The sequence below is a fragment of the Aegilops tauschii genome, chromosome 5 (assembly GCF_002575655.3).
Source record: "Aegilops tauschii subsp. strangulata cultivar AL8/78 chromosome 5, Aet v6.0, whole genome shotgun sequence".
Classification (NCBI taxonomy): domain Eukaryota; kingdom Viridiplantae; phylum Streptophyta; class Magnoliopsida; order Poales; family Poaceae; genus Aegilops; species Aegilops tauschii.
The window spans coordinates 173102425-173109329 of record NC_053039.3 but is presented as its reverse complement, the minus strand read 5'-3'; positions in this window follow the sequence as shown (position 1 = coordinate 173109329).

Sequence of the window (6905 nt, the reverse complement as noted above, 5' to 3'; positions counted from 1 at the left end):
GAGCTAGTTTGCCCTTGATTCCGAAGCGGTGAGCACCCTTCATTGGTGTGACTCGAAGATAAGCCTTTTCGCCAGGTTGATAGACCATGTCTTTATGATGACGGTCATACTGACTCTTCTGACGTGACTGAGCAGTCTTGAGATTCTCGCGAATAATGCGGACTTGTTCTTCGGCATGTTGAATAATATCCGGACCGAAGAGTGGACGTTCCCCAGTTTCTGACCAGTTCAGAGGGGTTCGGCACTTTCGTCCATATAACACTTCGAAGGGGGCCATCTTCAGACTAGCTTGATAGCTATTATTATAAGAGAACTCAGCATACGGGAGAGATTCCTCCCATTTCTTGCCGAAGGAAATAACACAAGCTCGAAGCATATCTTCGAGAACTTGGTTGACGCGTTCAACTTGCCCTTGCGACTGAGGATGAAACGTAGTACTGAATGACAGATGAGTTCCCATGGCTTCTTGGAAACTTGCCCAGAATCTTGAAGTGAATAAGCTGCCACGGTCTGAACTGATAACCAATGGAATATCATGGAGTGAAACAATCCTGGACATATAGAGCGTTGCCAGCTGGCTAGCAGTGATCGTTTCTTTGACCGCCAGAAAATGTGCAACTTTGGAAAGCCGGTCAATGACGACAAGAATAGCATCATTACCTTTCTGTGATTTGGGAAATCCAGTGACGAAGTCCATCTCAACATGGTCCCATTTCCATTCAGGAATAGAGATAGGTTGCAGAGTTCCAGCAGGCCTTTGATGTTCTGCTTTGATACGACGGCAAACGTCACACTCAGCAACATAACGAGCAATGTCTTGCTTCATATTAGACCACCAGAATCTCTGACGGATGCCTTGGTACATCTTTGTACTACCAGGATGGATACATAGAGGTGTATCATGAGCTTCTTTCATAACTTCCTGTGTCATATCCAGGTTTTTCTCTGCACATGGCACCACTAGGCGGCCCTTGAAGTATAAGGTGCCATCTTCAGCAATAGTGAAGAATGAGGGCTTTCCTTCTGCGAGGTAGCGCTTAATCTTGTGGGCTTCAGAGTCATACTTCTGTAGCCTTTTGATGCTATCCACGAGATCTGGTTTAGCAACTAGGGTATTGAGGGAACCCTGGGTAACAACATGGAGGTTCACCTTGCCAAACTCCTTAGGAGGGGGAGCGAGTGCACCCGGAGGAACAATATGGAGGTTCAGCTTCCTGAATTCTTCAACAAGCGAGGGCTGAACTTTGTGAACCTGGAGGTGGTTGCAGTAAGACTTGCAGCTCAAGGCATCAGCCATTACATTAGCCTTGCCTGGCGTATAGGAAATACCCAAGTCAAAGTCTGCAACAAGCTCCATCCATCTCTGCTGACGGAGGTTCAGGTCTGGCTGAGTAAACAGATACTTCAGACTTTGGTGGTCAGTGAAGATCTCGCAACGATTACCAAGAAGGTAATGTCGCCACTGCTTCAGCGCATGAATGACAACAGCAAGTTCAAGGTCGTGAACTGGGTAGTTCTCTTCGTGAGGGCGCAATTGCCGAGAGGCATAAGCAATCACTTTGCGGTCTTGCATTAGGACACAGCCTAATCCTTGACGGGAAGCGTCGCAGTAAATGACGAAGTCCTTCTTAGTATCAGGTGGAGCTAGAACTGGGGCAGAAGTCAACTTGTCTTTGAGTGCCTGGAAACTTTCTTGACATTTGTCTGTCCATTGGAACTTGACGCCCTTATGAAACAGGTTAGTCAGAGGCCTGGCGATCTTAGAGAAGTTCTCGACAAATCGACGGCAATAGCTGGCGAGGCCGAGAAAACTTCTGACTTGCTTAACGTTCTTCGGAGGAGTCCAATCGAGAATAGCCTGAACTCGCTCGGGGTTGACGCCAATACCATCCTTAGAGATGACATGCCCAAGATAGGTTACTTCCGGTAGCCAGAATTCACATTTGGAGAACTTGGCATATAGTTGATGTTCTCGTAGCTTTTCCAGCACAAGTCGAAGATGTTCAGCATGTTCTTCTTCGTTCTTGGAAAATACCAGGATATCATCCAGATAAACCACGACGAACTTGTCGAGGTAATCCATGAATATATAGTTCATCAGACGAGAAAAGGTGGCTGGAGCATTGGTTAAACCGAAAGACATGGCGGTGTACTCGTATGAACCATAGCGAGTCACGAAGGCGGTCTTTGGGATATCCTCTTCGCGAACACGGATCTGGTTGTAACCCAACCTCAAGTCGAGCTTAGAGAACACCGACGAACCCGCCAGTTGATCATACAGATCATTGATCCAAGGAAGAGGGTATTTATTCTGAATGGTAGCTTGGTTTATAGGACGGTTAGTCTTGAACCAATCGGTTAGTCCCATCCTTCTTCTTGACAAAGAGAGAAGGTGCTCCCCAAGGAGAGCAACTTGGGCGAATGAATCCTTTGCGAAGAGAATTGTCGATTTCCTCCTTAAGCTCAAGGAGTTCATGCGGCGGCATCTTGTAGGGTCGCTTGGCTATTGGAGTGGTGCCTGGTTTCAAGTCGATGATGAATTCGACAGCTCTAGCAGGGGGAATCCCTGGAAGTTCTTCAGGAAAGACGTCGAGGAATTCACGCACGACGGGAATGTTTTCAATGCCCTCGAGTGGTGCAGCGTTCAATGCATTCAATGCATAGAGCCTTGCCTCGGCATTTTGCACCAGTTGGGCTTGGTTAGTAACTATCTCATCTGAAGGGTGTAGCAGATGGACGGTCTTAGTGGTGCAAACGATTGAAGCAGTATGCGCTTTTAACCAATTCATTCCCAGAATGAGATCAATGCTACAGGACTTCAGTACAATGGGAGAGACAAGAAATTCCAGTCCTTCAATTTCAACAGGAACGTCGTGACTAACCATAGAGGTTTGACATTGGCCCGCAGGGGTGTGTACCACTAGCGGAGTGTTCATCTCTTCGTATTTAATGCCATGCATGAATGCAAATTCTGCTGATATGAATGAATGGGATGCTCCTGTATCAAATAAAACGGATGCTGGTACTGAATTTACGAGGAGTGTACCCATCACAGTAGCAGGCTGGTCTTGAGCTTCGTTGAGATCAACGTGGTTGGCATGAGCACGACCATAAGACTTAGCATTGTTGTTGCGGGGCTGGTTCTTACCACGGCCAGCTGGTGGAAGGGCCAGTTGATTCTGGTTCTGATTCTGATAGCAGTTCCTGGCAAAGTGACCCGGTTGACCACACTTGTAGCACAGACCATTATCGGGAGTGGGAACGGGAGCCCCAGGTGGGGGAGCTGGTAGCTTTGACTGCCTAGATGGTGGAGGAGGCAGACGCGGTGCAGCATAAGATTTCCTTGGAGCAGGTGCATTTGGACGGTACATGCTGTTCGGGATCCATATCTTTCGCTTCTGCGAGGGCGGGCCCGAAGATGAGCCCGTGTCACGGTTGCGCCTATGAGAGCTCTGGTATTCCTGCAGGCCAGTTTCGACATTGATGGCCTTGTTCACCAATGTGGCGAAATCAGCAAAGTCATGCACTAGAAGTGCGAGCTCGATGTCAGCTTGAAGGCCATCACGGAACTTCTCCTGTCTGCGTGCATCAGTTGCAATGTCCTCTTCAGCATTGCGAGACAAGTCCAGAAACTCCCGCTGATAAGCTTCAACAGTTTTGTTGCCTTGGGTGAGGTTGCGGAACTCACGCTTCTTCCGGTCCATGACTCCCTGAGGAATGAAGCAGGCACGGAAAGCAGCTTGGATGTCTGGCCAGGTGATGATTGTTCCAGCTGGCAGAGTACGCCTGTGGCTGTCCCACCATTGAGCTGCGGGTCCCTTCAGAAAGAAGGAAGCAAAGGTGACATAGCTGGCAGGAGCTACATCGGCAGACTCCATCTCATAGGTGATGTCACGGAGCCAGTCATCAGCATCCAGAGGCTGAGTTGAGCTGCGGTACACAGTTGGGTTCAGGCGCATGAAATCCTGCAGAGTTACTGGGGTTGGTTGCTGGTCCATATTGGGGCGAGGAAACTGAGCCATCATATTTTCCATGAATTGGCGGTTCAGTTCGAACTGTTGGATCATACCAGCCATGTACTCAGGTGGTGGTGGGGCATTGCCACCACTACCACGACCACCTGGTCTAACCATCATGCTAATATATAACAGGGGTAGTTCAGCATTGAGAAATTTGCAAAGACAAGAATCATTCATGATGAAACATGCATAATGAAAGGAGCACGATAGCTACTACATAGTAGTCGGCATAAGTTACAAAAGGGGTCATGCATAGAGTTCAGTACATAGAGTTCAGTTCATAGACTAAAACATCATAGGCGGCACACAGGCTCGCGGCGAATGCATCTAACACTACAAGCAAGCCTACATCAGTCCCAAGAGGTACCGTGGAGGTAATCGTAGCCCGACAGCTGGTAGTGAGGCAACGGATAGCCCTCCACGTCAGCAGACTGGGGGCCGCGGATACTCAGGTGTAGAGCCCGACGCTCAGGTGGCAGAAGAGGACCAAGTGCGGGAGAGTAGCCTCCCACCTCTGGCCAACCGACACCGTGGGGCATCACGGTCCTGGCTGGGTAGATCGCAGTACGCGATAGCTGTCCAGATCGGACAAAGGGGTGCAGTAGCGTCAAAGCACGGTAAAGGTGCTGACGGGTGGTGTACATCTCGTGGCGAAGAGCTCGGTTAGCTCGATCCAGCCCATCAGCATGCAGAACTAGGTTCTGATGGTAGAAGGGCTCTCGGGTGACAGTGGAGTAGGCAGCAGTATAGTATCCCTCCGCACCAACATCAGATGCGATAGCAATGTGCCTGAAAGGGGAGGTGTCCAACTCCGATACTCTCCACGAAGACGTGTCAGAGCAGCATAGGCAGCATCGTGGACAGCCATATCGATGGTCACACCAACACCATGTGAGGTGTGCAGCACAGTAGTGGAGTCATACTCCCGCGAGTAGAGGTGGACGATGGCACGGTACTGCTCCTGGTTAAAGTCCTGGTACTCCTCGTAGACGGTGTACTCAGGGTGCCAGCGATAACCCAGATAGGTCATCATCTCAGCTAGCACAGCAGGTGATCCCGAGGCACCAATGGCTGTCGTGTGGCGCACGACCTGCCTCGTGGGTTCCATCTGAAAGCAAAGACGTTTCAAAGGAGTGAAATGACAGTGTGTGAATTGTTCAAAATACTATTCTAAGAAACAACTATGGCTTATCCAACTTTGGGGTGAATGCGGTCACGGGATCCTAGTGTTAGAGTTAGTAAATTCGTTTAACCCGAGTAGAAGAGAGTTCAGAGCCCCAGAGTAAAGGTCGAGGAGTAAAAGATCCTAGTACCACCCAATGGCGACGTGGGCCCGTAAGACACACAACCATGTTAGTAAAAGTTTTGTAATGTCTAGACTCGACTTCGGCCAAGGAGTGTGGAAAGGGGGATTCCTATAGGCAGTCGGCTCTGATACCAACTTGTGACGCCCCCGATTTGACCGTACAGTAATCATGCACGCAAATATGTATGATCAAGATCAGGGACTCACGGGAAGATATCACAACACAACTCTACAACATAAATAAGTCATACAAGCATCATAATACAAGCCAGGGGCCTCGAGGGCTCGAATACAAGTGCTCGATCACAGACGAGTCAGCGGAAGCAACAATATCTGAGTACAGACATAAGTTAAACAAGTTTGCCTTAAGAAGGCTAGCACAAACTGGGATACAGATCTAACGAGGCGCAGGCCTCCTGCCTGGGATCCTCCTAACTACTCCTGGTCGTCGTCAGCGGCCTGCACGTAGTAGTAGGCACCTGCAGTGTCGTAGGAGTCGGCGTCAATGGTGGCGTCTGGCTCCTGGGCTCCAGCATCTGGTTGCGACAACCAGGTGGAAAGGAAATGGGGAAAAGAGGGAGAGAAGCAACCGTGAGTACTCGTCCAAAGTACTCGCAAGCAAGGAGCTACACTACATATGCATGGGTATATGTGTAAAGGGGCATATCAGTGGACTGAACTGCAGAATGCCAGAATAAAAGGGGGATAGCTAGTCCTGTCGAAGACTACGCTTCTAGTCATCTCCATCTTGCAGCATGTAGAAGAGAGTAGATTGAAGTCCTCCAAGTAGCATCGCATAGCATAATCCTACCCGGCGATCCCCTCCTCGTCGCCCTGTTAGAGAGCGATCACCGGGATGTATCTGGCACTTGGAAGGGTGTATTTTATTCAGTATCCGGTTCTAGTTGTCATAAGGTCAAAGTACAACTCCGGGTCGTCCTTTTACCGAGGGACACGGCTATTCGAATAGATAAACTTCCCTGCAGGGGTTCACCACATAACCCAACACGCTTGATCCCATTCGGCCGGACACACTTTCCTGGGTCATGCCCGGCCTCGGAAGATCAACACGTCGCAGCCCTACCTAAGCACAACAGAGCGGTCAGCACGCCGGTCTAATCCTAAGCGCACAGGGGTCTGGGCCCATCGCCCATAGCACACTTGCACGTTGCGAACGCGGCCGCGAGCAGACCTAGCAACCCACACGATCACGGCGGTTACGTCAAAGCGGTCCAACACGGCGCGCGCCACTCAGTCGCTGACGTCACGAAGGCATCGGCTGATACCACGATGCCGGGATACCCATAACTACTCCCGCGTAGATGGCTAGTGCGTATAGACCAAATGGCCAGACTCAGATCAAATACCAAGATCTCGTTAAGCATGTTAAGTAACCGCGAACGTCGACCAGGGCCAGGCCCACCTCTCACCTAGGCGGTCTCAACCTGCCCTGTCGCTCCGCCACAAAGATCCACTTGCGGGTACTCCTACGAGCCGACCCGACTTTAGTCATCACATGTGTCATGTATATAGTATATAAGTATATACCCGTGGTCACCGCCCAAGTGATCACGGCCCGA